This window comes from Pongo pygmaeus, chromosome 2 (genome assembly GCF_028885625.2).
Source record: "Pongo pygmaeus isolate AG05252 chromosome 2, NHGRI_mPonPyg2-v2.0_pri, whole genome shotgun sequence".
NCBI classification, from domain to species: Eukaryota; Metazoa; Chordata; class Mammalia; order Primates; family Hominidae; genus Pongo; species Pongo pygmaeus.
In genome coordinates, this window is record NC_085930.1 from 195,662,533 (window position 1) to 195,675,072 (window position 12,540).

General features: G+C 42.4%; 1 long non-coding RNA gene across 1 annotated transcript in view; it reads right to left on the reverse strand.

Annotated features, from left to right (window-relative positions):
• Positions 1-1,837: 1,837 nt before the first annotated feature.
• Positions 1,838-12,540, reverse strand: part of LOC129033935 (uncharacterized) — a 41,442-nt gene continuing 30,739 nt past the window's right edge. The window contains exons 4-8 of the long non-coding RNA XR_008501706.1: positions 4,208-4,497; positions 3,029-3,469; positions 2,855-2,910; positions 2,293-2,631; positions 1,838-2,031 (exon numbers count right to left, since the gene is read on the reverse strand). This is a non-coding gene — a long non-coding RNA (uncharacterized LOC129033935). The remainder of the gene's footprint in view (positions 2,032-2,292; positions 2,632-2,854; positions 2,911-3,028; positions 3,470-4,207; positions 4,498-12,540) is intronic.

A 12,540-nucleotide genomic window follows, 5' to 3' on the forward strand; every position in this document is an offset into this window, starting at 1 on the left:
ATGGAAGGAATCTGATCAGACTAATTCGCAGTAAGATATAAATGATTGATGACCCAAAACCCAACCTAAGGGTATTTGATTTTAAAGTTTTTTTCTAACCTTAAAAAAAGAATAATTTCACACTTATGGAAAAGTTACAAAAGAGATTTTCTAGATACTATCTTTTAAAATATATCAGTGTTATTCTCTCTTTTCACGCATACACACTCATACGTACACATGCATATTTATTTTTCGGAACCATTCAGAACTAAGTTGCAAGTATATCCCCAAATACTTCAGTGTGCATCTCTGCTATGGTTTGAATGTGCCTCCCGTCCCCCAATTTATATGTTGAAATTTAGTTGCCATTGTGATGGTATTAAGAGGGTAAGAAATCCAATTAAAATTCATATGTTGATTGGAGGTGGAGTCTAGGTAATTAGGATCAGATAAAGTCATCAGGGCAGGGCCCCCATGATGGGACTGGTAGCTTTATAAAGAGAGGAAGACAGACTTGGGCTGACACTTGCATGCACTTGCCTCCATGCCATGTGATGCCCCGCACCAGTTCCAGACTCTGCAGAGAGTCCCCACCAGCAAGAAGGCCCTCACCACATGTGGCCCCTACACCTTGGAATTCCCAACCTCCAGGACTATGAGAAATACATTTCTTTTCTTTATGAATTACCTAGTCTCTGGCATCCAGTGATAGCAACTGAAAATGGACTGAGACAAGCTCCTAAGAACAAGAGCACTCTCCTGCATAGCCTCAATATGCTTGGCCAAAATCAGTACCTTAATGTTTACACAACACACTTCTCTAATCTACAGCCTCCACTCAACTTTTGCTAATTATCCCAATAATATCTTTTATAGAAATACAACAACAAGAAGGCTGGGCTCAGTGGTTCACACCTGTAATCCCAGCACTTTGGGAGGCTGAGGTGGGTGGATCACCTGAGGTGAGGAGTTTGAGACCAGCCTAGCCAACATGGTGAAACCCCCGTCTCTACTAGAAATACAAAAATTAGCCGGGCGTGGTGGTGCATGCCTGTAGTCCCAGCTACTTGGGAAGCTGAGGCAGGAGAATCACTTGAACCCGGGAGGTGGAGGTGGAGGTGGCAGTGAGCCAAGTTCGCACCACTGCACTCTAGCCTGGGTGACAGAGCAAGACTCCATCTCTCTCAAAAGAAAATAAATAAATAAAGAAAGAAATAGCAACAACAATGCCATCTTTCCTTTACTCCCTTTCCTTTCTGGTTTGGGAGGCAATACACAACCACACACGGCATTCATTTGTTATGTCTCCTCTCTTGGTCCTGAGACTGGGCACTTCACATGTGTTTGGCAGGAACGCCACGGAAGCAGTGCCGTGTCCTCGGTGCATCCTATCAGGTGGCACACAGTGCCCACTTGACCCAAGCGGTGCTGTTAGCTTCTGTCACCAGGTGAAGAGGGTTTCTGCCAGGTTTCTCATAAAGTTAGTAAGTATTTTGTCAGTAATTAGTAAGAATTGTATAGGGATACACTGTGAGGCCATATAAATATTCTGACCCTCATTAAACTTTCACTCATTTGTTCCAGCATCCATTGATGATTTTTAGCTGAATCCATGATTACTACGATGATGGCCAAATGGTGATTTTCTAACTTTATCATTTTTTTCTACACCTATTAGATGGATTTCTACTATAAAAGAGAGCTTTTCCTTCTCCTCAGTTTATTTACTTATTTATATAAACATAGACTCATGAATTGCTATTCTGTTCAATAGGTTGTAATAAATCAGTAGCATTATTTATTTTGATGCCCAAATTGATGCAGGTTTGGCCAAAGACAATCCCTTCAAGCTGGCTCAGAATTTTGACTTTTAAAAGAGGGCTTTTTTTAATTCAAATATGTCTCCACGTAGTAGGAGTAAGGTCTTGGGAGAAAACGGCATGGAAATTTTCGGCAGCGCGCCTGGTGCTGGTGAGCAAAGTGGCCTTTACCGTGTCAGCGCTCCTTCAACTGTTCCAACCTTTTGAAGCGTCTTCCTCCTTCCCTGTCCTAAAATGGAATTAAATGCTGGATCTTGGAGGCACCTTAGAGATGATTAGGTCCCTGGTTCCCAGACACTGATTGCCAAGGGCGGTGTGACTGCAACCCCTGGAGAGGTAGTTTCTCAGAATAGGTGCCCCCACCCTCACGCCAAAGGATTCGGATTCAAAAGCCAGACTTGGTGGGATGAGCCCTTTATGTGTGTATGAAGCCCCCCAGATGACTCCTGTGCTTAGCCAACACCCACTCTACTCCCATAAACACACACACCCCGCTTTCTTTTGCAGGTGAGAAATCAGTGACTCAGAGAGGCGAATCTGCGTGCTCTAGGTCATGCTGTGAATGTCAGAACTGGGAAGTTTCTTGCTCCGTTAACACTGGCTTTTTGCCTGCATTGTGCTATCTCATTACAGTTCTTTGAAAGCTCTGAAGTTTTTGGCTCCTAACAATTGTTCTCACAGCAGTAAGAATGAGGAATTTACTTGTAGGACAGACAATGTTTAAGTCAGGTGTTTGTAAACCAGGGGCTGTCTCTGCTCATGTACTTGATACTTACATGCAATGCAGTTGGTTTATTTTATGCTGATCCCCAGCGTTTCATCATTTAAACTGAAAAGAACAATAATACTTATTTATATGGCCACTATAAGCATTAATTTTAGAGATACTGTAAGCCTGGCACTTTTGCTAACTAAATATGCATTTACCACTCCCCCTACCCCAAAGACACACACACACACACACACACACACACACACACGCGCACTCTCTCTCTCTTCCCTAATTTCACTTAAGGAAGCACTTTCTGTTACCATTTCTCTCTCTCTGTTACCTACTGACCCCTCACTGACAATAACAGCAGTATGCCCTTTTGCCATTGAGAGACAGCTGCAAGATAAACAGATGCCACTGCATTATACATACATGTCCCCCTGAGACCATTCTGCACTGTAGCCACTACCTCATCCCCTGGGCTATAGGAATCTGACTGTTAAACAAAACTAACCTTTAAACATGTAAACTGTATCCACCTGATAACAATTCAGCCATACTTCCTTACAAATCTAGACCCGACCCAATATGTTAAAGGCTTTCTGGCACTACAGTGAAGGAAGGGAACATCTTTCAAACATGTTTATAAATACGAATAACAGTACAGGGTGCTCAAGATCTCAAGTGATCCACTGCTGACTTTTTCATTAGGTGGTCATTTGTTGAGCTTCAGCTCCCTTCCAATACCTTCCATTCATTCTCTTTATCAAGGACATCTGCAGTGCACGGCAGCATCATGGGGCAGGCCTCCTGAGCCCCCAGCAGGATTCCATTTCTCCACCTTCCACTGCCATCCAACTTGCTGATGCCCAGGCCTCCAGAGGAGGAAGAGCTATCCTGTTGTTATGAGAACAAATAAAGCTAAGAAGTGGTTTGAGGTGGGAACAGCCAGGCCCTACAGACAGAGAGAGTGGTTAATAAATCTGTATTGTACTGAATTAAATAGAGCATCTTAAGCTACCTACTGGGGATGGAACAATGCAGAGACGCCTGTGTTTTTTAGTAACATTAGCAAAAGAGCTTAGCATCACTGCTAATTAAAATCACATCCACGTCTGGCTTCGGAATGCATAAGGCATCACAATAACTCAGCACTGAAGGGGCTTATATAGTGGTTTTAAAATAAATCCACACATTCTTTGCAGTGTGCTCCCTTCAATGCAGCCTCATTCCTCTCCTCTTGAATGTGGGCTATTCTGAGTGACTCACTTACCAATAGAATGTAGTGAAAACGGTGGAATATGACTTGCAAAGATATGTTGTTAAAGACACTACGCTTCTGTCTTGCTCTCTCTTTTGGATCATGTGCTCTTCAGGGAGCCAGCTGCCATGTCATGCAGACACTCAAGCAGCCCTATGGAGAAGCCACATGGTGAGGGGCTGAGGCCTGTTTCCCACAGCCATGTGACTGGGCCATTCCGGAAGCAGATCATCCAGCCCTAGCCAAGCTGACAGATGACTGCATCCCCAGCCAACATCTAGACTGGAGCCCCATGAGAGACCAACCCAGAGAGCCCACCCAGCTAAGCCACTCCAGAATCCCTGACCCCAAACATTGTGACATGATAAAAATGTGTTGTTTAAGCTACTAAGTTGTGTGGTATTCTGTTATGTAGCAATAGATAATTAATACAGGGCTCTTAATCTTTTCCATAGCAACCATGACAAAAGGTAGTGAAGGCTCAGCTTGCACCTCCCATTGACAGAGAGCTTGCTTCTTCACAGGACAGCCCCTTCTGTTGCTTGGCCAGTCTGTTATCAGTGCTGCTCATACTGAGCTGGTTTTGGCCTCTCTGTAATTTCCATCCCTGGTTCAAGATGTGCCTTGTGAAGCAAAGGTGAAGTTTCTCCTCTTTTATGTGACTGCCCTTCAGACAGCTGCAATTTGTGATTATGCCGGCCTCCTGTGTGCTCTTGTGCTGGCTAAAGAGAGAAGAAGGGGAGGCAGCACCTTTTCAGGGGCCCGGGAAAAGGGACATAGTCTGTGTATAGGAAAAAAGCAAAACAAAACAAAACAAACAAAACTGCTTTATGCTCTGTTTTGTACTCTCACAACATTTTTGGTCACCAAAATGTGTGGGGTTTTCCCCCACATCAAGCAATTCTCTAATTCTCTGTAGACTTAATTGTAATTGAATTACAATTTAATTCAATTCTGACAGTAACTAGAGTTAGTTCAGACCCCACAGGTTAAGGACCCAGTCCCACAAGACCACTTCTCACTTCAGACACCAATTGCGAATAGTAGGTCCCCAGGTTACCCGCAACTTCTCTCTGACCTGGCTACACGGAGGGTTCTCACAGCCGCCTCATTGGGTTTAATCGTTTGCTAGAATGGCTCACAGAACTCAGGGAAACACTCTACTTACATGTTTGGAAGATGTTCTCCCCTCCTTCACTGTAGTGCCACAAAGCCTTTACAATTTTGGTTGGATTCTAGATGTGTAAAGCAGTGTGGCTGAATTGTTGTTGGGTGGAAATCCCACTTATTACAAAGTATACAACTTGGGAACAGCCAAACGGAAGAGATGCAAAGAGCAAGGTATGGGGAAGGGGTCAGCTTCCTGCCTTCTCTGGGTGTGGACCCTCCCAGAACCTCCACGTGCTCAACAACCTGGAAGCTCTCGGAACCCAGTCCAGTTCTTTTGGGTTTTATGGAGGCTTATTGTTTACTTCATTAGCTATTAGTTATTAACTCAAACTTCTGCCCCCTTTCCCCTCTCTGGAGGTTGGTTGCGGAGGCGGTGGGCGGGGGGAGGGTGTAGTGGGACTGAAAGTTCCAACTCTCTAACCATATGGTGAGTTCCCCTGGCAACCAGTCCTCACCCCAAGGTTGTCCAGGGGCCTCCAGCCCTTGGTCATCTCACTCACATGCAGAATGACACTTTTCACTTATCACAAGGGGTTTATGAGCTGTGTGCCAGAAAATGGGGAGGGGTGGGAAGAGGACAAATATATATTTTGTATTATAGCCCAATGTCATAGCCTGGAATTAGGCCACAGTCCTTCGTGCACCAATCCAAGAGGGCCTGGATTCTGGGAGGTTTTGAGAAATGGATGGCACCCGTCCTGAGCCACTAGATAGCAATCATAGCAGTAACAGTAATAATTAGTGCTGACATAGCACTTAAACAGGCTGCCAGATCCTCTTCCATGTGTTTTGTATGTGCAAAGTCATTTAATCCCCACAAAAGCTCAGAATTATTGCCCCTTTTCACAGAGGAGGAAACTATAATGCAAATAGGTTACAACTTGCCCAAGGCCACATAGCCAGTAAGCAGCAGAGCAGGATTTAAAGCGAGGCAGCCCAGCTTCAGAATACTCCTCCATGCAACTCAGTAGTGCCTTCCCTTCTGGATCTAGCTCATCCTAGAGCTGCATTGAAAGCTGTTATAGAAACAAAAACTGCTGCCATTTATTGAGCATCTGCTATGTCTCGGTCCCTGGGCTGAGTGCTTTGCACACACTAGAAAAACTAAGGCTCATGGTCAATGGAACCAATCATTTAACATTTATTTATCAAGCACAGACACTTTGCTGATCCCAGTGGGGACACAGTGGTGACTCAGACTTGGGTCCTGCCCTTAAAAATTTTTCAGTCCCGAAGCAATAAATTATGTACAAAAATAGCTAAGTTTGAGGCATAGAGCAAGAGTTGCCCTTTTGGAGAGGAATAGATAGAGCAATGTTATGGTCTAAATGATCATGTTCTCCCAAAATTCATGTTAAAATCGTAGCTTCCAAGGTGACGGGATTAGGAGGTTAGAGCTTTCGGGGAGGTAATTAGGTCATGAGACTGGAGCGCTCCTGAATGGGATTAGTGCCCTTATAAAGAGGCCCAAGGGAGCCCATTTGTCCAGTTCACCATGTGAGGATGCAGCTAAAAAATGGTGCCATCTATGAACGAGAAAGTGGGTCTCACCAGACTCTAAATTTGCTGGTGCCTTGATCTTTGATGCTCCAGCCTCCAGAACTGTGAAAAATAAATATCTGCTATTTGTAAGCCACTCAGTCTATGGTATTTCGTGACAGCAGCCTAAAAGGACTAAGACAAGCATGACCCACGAAGAGAGCTGGGGCTATAGGGGTGTTACCTGAGTAGGCTTTATCTGAACTGGTTCTTGAAGGAGGATATGGTTGGGGAAGGTAGAGGTGGGAGAAGGGCACTCTAGGAAAGGAAACAGGACAGGAGTTAAGATGAGAAGAATGAGGCTTCACTCTAACCAAAGACAGAATGATGAGATAGAATGATGGAAGCGCCATACTGGGGTGGTTTTTGTCTAATCCTATGCCTAACATGTGATTTTATAGGAGCCCATGGTCTTGAGACTGCTGTGGGTTTGTGATTTCAGCAAATCTATCCCAGGCTGGAAAAGCAGAGGCCCTGTGAGGCCTTCATCTGGAGCAAATGAAAACCGTCAGACCCTCAGAGCCCCCAGGACACTCATTTATCATGGTAAGAAATATTAATATTAATAAGCCCTTCTGCTTGGTACAATTTCTTGTCATCACCCTCTTCTCTCACCCCTGGCTGCCACCACCACCAGTTTCCATTTGGAGAATCAAACTGGCAGCAGAGAGTCACACTTCTTGCAGATCTGTTGGACACACACACATAAATACTCACGGCAATCATTTTATGTCTAATGAATGGGAAGTGAGGGGTAGAGGTCCTGACTGCACAGTGGGAGATTTGCAAGCTGTTTTGCTGGGATTTCCTCTCGCCTATGGGAAAGAGGGAAAGACATGACCCTACCAGCTTCCTGCATGTGATGTGCCTGCATGCACTGGGGGCAAAGTCATGACTCTGATCCCCAGGTCGGGGGAAGCCCTTTCCAAAGGGTGGGACATGCTTTTGGGAACTTGTGCTTTCTGAGATCTCAAAGAAGAGGCAAATTCTGATTTCATGAGGGCTGAAAGTTGTACAATTTGGGGACCTTTTTAAAGAAAAAGAATATCAAATTATGAATACAAAGTGAGGCTTACAAAATTTTTTTAGAGTGGAGGTCTCGCTCTGTCACCCAGAGTGGGCTGCAATGGTATGATCATGCCTTACTGCAACCTTGAGTTCCTGGACCCAAGCAATCCTCCCACCTCAGCCTCCCAAGTAGCTGGGACTAGCAAGTGTGTGTCACCATACCCAGCTCAAAGCGAGATTTGAAAGTCACTATTTATTTAGAATGATTAAAGAAATCACAACCAATTTTAAATCTTAAAAATGCTTATAAATACCATGAATATCACAAAATTCAGAAAAATGTTTTATTAACTGCCTGACATATGACTAAAATATATTTTTCTACTTTTCTGGGTCACACACTCTCTAGATCACTTCTTCAAATGGCAACAATTTTGTAATAGTTCTGGAGAGAGAAGACAATTCAGTCTGATGTCTAGCATGTTTGGTTCAAATTATTAATATTTTCTCATTGATTTTTTTCAAAAGTTTCTTTTAGCTTCACAACTCATTGTTAAACATGCCATTTAAATGTTCAGGATTGTTGTAAATTTGGGGAAAACCTTTAACAAAATATCTTTCCCATATGATTGCAAGACTTCTGCAGCTATCTCCTTAAACACTCTTTGAATTAAGAATTACTCATTGAGATATAGATCAATGGAACAGAACAGAGCCCTCAGAAATAACGCCGCATATCTACAACTATCTGATCTTTGACAAACCTGAGAAAAACAAGCAATGGGGAAAGGATTCCCTATTTAATAAATGGTGCTGGGAAAACTGGCTAGCCATATGTAGAAAACCGAAACTGGATCCCTTCTTTACACCTTATACAAAAATTAATTCAAGATGGATTAAAGACTTAAATGTTAGACCTAAAACCATAAAAACCCTAGAAGAAAACCTAGGCATTACCATTCAGGACATAGGCATGGGCAAGGACTTCATGTCTAAAACACCAAAAGCAATGGCAACAAAAGCCAAAATTGACAAATGGGATCTAATTAAACTAAAGAGCTTCTGCACAGCAAAAGAAACTACCATCAGAGTGAACAGGCTACCTACAAAATGGGAGAAAATTTTCACAACCTACTCGTCTGACAAAGGGCTAATATCCAGAATCTACAATGAACTCCAACAAATTTACAAGAGAAAAACAAACAACCCCATCAAAAAGTGGGTGAAGGATATGAACAGACACTTCTCAAAAGAAGACATTTATGCAGCCAAAAGACACATGAAAAAATGCTCATCATCACTGGCCATCAGAGAAATGCAAATCAAAACCACAATGAGATACCATCTCACACCAGTTAGAATGGCAATCATTAAAAAGTCAGGAAACAACAGGTGCTGGAGAGGATGTGGAGAAATAGGAACACTTTTACACTGTTGGTGGGACTGTAAACTAGTTCAACCATTGTGGAAGTCAGTGTGGCGATTCCTCAGGGATCTAGAACTAGAAATACCATTTGACCCAGCCATCCCATTACTGGGTATATACCCAAAGGACTATAAATCATGCTGCTATAAAGACACATGCACATGTATGTTTATTGCGTCACTATTCACAATAGCAAAGACTTGGAACCAACCCAAATGTCCAACAATGATAGACTGGATTAAGAAAATGTGGCACATATATACCATGGAATACTATGTAGCCATAAAAAATGATGAGTTCATGTCCTTTGTAGGGACATGGATGAAATTGGAAATCATCATTCTCAGTAAACTATCGCAAGGACAAAAAACCAAACACCACATGTTCTCACTCATAGATGGGAATTGAACAATGAGAACACATGGACACAGGAAGGGGAACATCACACTCTGGGGACTGTTGCAGGGTGGGGGGATGGGGGAGGGATAGCATTAGGAGATATACCTAATGCTAAATGGCGAGTTAATGGGTGCAGCACACCAGCATGGCACATGTATACATATGTAACTAACCTGCACATTGTGCACATGTACCCTAAAACTTAAAGTATAATAATAATACTAAAAAAAAAAAGAATTTAACAGATGCATTTCGATGGATACAAAGAAGACATTCTAGGTTAATAAATAACTTTTGTAATATGAAAAAAAAATAAAAAGTTTAAGAACAAAAAAAAAAAAAAAAGAATTACTCATTGATTCATTGACCAGTTAGTCATCCCCGTTCGCATTGTGGAGACACATGAGGAGTTGTATGTTATCCTCAGAAGTGCCAGTTTCATACTGAGACAGTAGGAAATGTAAATCTTTCTCCAATGTGTTCATATGATTCACTTCTCTTCATTAACTGGACTATTAAATGATCTGGGAGTCTATTCACTATTATTCTATTGGAAAGTTATCTCTTCCTTTTACTGAATTACTGCTTTTGATGCAACTAAACAATATTTTATTGTAATTCTATCCTTGATGTCTGAATAATTTCTATGTATCTCATTTCTTTTCTCTTTTGCTCCATTAACTTTTTCTCTGAAATTTCTCTCAGTTTCTGAATAAATACACTTAAAGATGACAAAAGATTATACCCATCATAAATGCCAAAATTGGGAGTCTGTACTCTTATTTCTTTTCTTGAAATGTTCCAAAAATGTCATTCCAAATTGAATTAAAATGGCTTGTTGAGTTTTATAAACTTGTAAGTAAACACCTTGCTTCTTATTTGTCTTTGAATTTCTCTTCCGAATCTTCAAAAATACATTTTTAAAATTTATTTTTATTTTATTTTATTTTTTATTTTTTGAGATGGAGTCTCTCTCTGTCACCCAGGCTGGAGTGCAATGGTGTGGCCTCAGCTCACTGCAACCTCTGCCTCCTGGGTTCAAGTGATTCTCCTGCCTCAGCCTTTCGAGTAGCTGGGACTACAGGTGCTTGCTACCACACCTGGCTAATCACACCCAGCTAATTTTTGTATTTTTAGTACAGACGGGGTTTCACTATGTTGGCCAGGCTGGTCTTGAACTCCTGACCTCATGATCGACCTACCTTGGCCTCCCAAAGTGCTGGGATTACAGGCGTGAGCCACCGCGCCCGGCCTACATTTTCTCGAAGATTGTTGTATCTATGTGTCAAGGCTTGAACAGATTTATAATGGTAGACCAAAGGTTACCTGTAAATATTACCTGAGTGCCATAAGACACATTCATGTTAAAATGAAATTTGGGTCCTACACATTTTGAACAGAAGTATTCCTGGAAGCCATTCCTATACCAGACAGCCAGCGGAGCACGTTGGCTCACACCTATAATCCCAGTACTTTAGGAGGCCAAGGTGGGCAGATCACCTGAGTTCAGGAGTTCGAGATCAGCCTGGCCAATGTAGTAAAACCCCATCTCTACTAAAAGTACAAAACTTAGCTGGGCGCAGTGGCTCACGCCTGTAATCCCAGCTAGTAGGGAGGCTGAGACAGGAGAATCACTTCAACCCAGGAGTCAGAGGTTGCAGTGAGCCAAGATTGTGCCACGGCACTCCAGCCTGGGCAAGAGAGAGAGACTCCATCTCAAAATAACAATAACAACAACAACAACAACAACAACAAACCAAAACCTATACCACACAGCCAATAACAACTCATCTATACATGAAAGTGACAGTGATTTCCAAACGCATAATTACATCCCAATAGATGTAAATTAATATGTGCCAATTCAACCTCCCCTTAACCAATATACCCAAAATGCCCATGGACACTACAACACTGTCTGGCATCAGTGAGAATATTATGGAGAAGTTGCAATGGAAAGAAACAGTGGTCTTAACCAACTGCAGTAAGTAGTGTTTACTTTTAAAGAAGTGCTCAAAAAATGATGGGAGCACCATGAAAAAGCTCCCAATGGCCAAATCTGGAATCGTTTGAGCAATGACGGTAATGACTTGTATTCATTCACTTCTTCTATTTAGTGATATAAATAAAATAATTGATTAAATAAAGAAATGGGGGAGAAGGAACAGTTCTTCCTTATAGAAGATTTCAATTAATACACATGGAAAGGTGGAAATGGAAAAATCATCATCTGGCAAATACCACGGTAGTAATTTTTATTGGCAACAGTCACCAATGAATACGAAAATCAGTGGGTAAAGTATAATGATAAAGAGCATATTTGTACCAGTATCAATGCACCTCTTCATCTGATACTTATTAATTACTGGAGGGAAACCTCAAACTTCACAGAAGAGAAACCTGAAGATACTGTCTCTATCAAGTGGTCTAAGTTAACATCCCTGGTAATGACACATATCAACATCATGTGCCACCTGATATAATGCCTGAAAAAGATGTATCACAGTCATATAAGTAAAATATTTAGGGATCCAGAGGTTTCAGACATGCAGCAACATCCCCCAGCATCCCCCAGAAATAAACGACAGGTTACTGCATCTCACCTCTTACCATTAAGAAAGAAGCCCCATGCCTGGGAGGCCTCTTCAGGTTCTAGAGGCAGTAGTTAGTGATATTGCTCTGACCAATTTACCAGGTAACATGGAAGGCTGTCAGCTCTGAGTCACAGCAGGTATAAGATGAAATGCCGTACTGCTTGGGCCAAATGATTGAGCAGACCCTATTGATATTAGTTATCTGTGGTGGAAGAATTCACTATGTGGAGCTTATGGCAAGCTCCAATAAGAGAATCATAACGTAGACCCCAGAGTCCTGGATCAAGGCCATGCCATCTGCAGAGGAGACCTTAACATTATTTGAAAAGAGCTCCTGGCATGCCACTTCCCTAATAGACACAGAGCATCTGACAAGTGACCATGTGGCCAAAGCTACCCAGCACGAGCTAAGAAGTATCTAACCTACCAAGCCATAAAGTTGGCAAGCTGGAAACAGTACATCTGGGATTAGATGTGAGCAGGGCCAGAGGGTGAATGTAAGCTGTACTAATAGATGGCCCAGACCCCAGGGCATCCATCACTGTTGTACCAATGTCTCTCCCTTAGACAAAACTTGTGGCCACATGGAGTATGCCTTACAGCCAAGCTGATGTAGGGGGAAAAAAAGG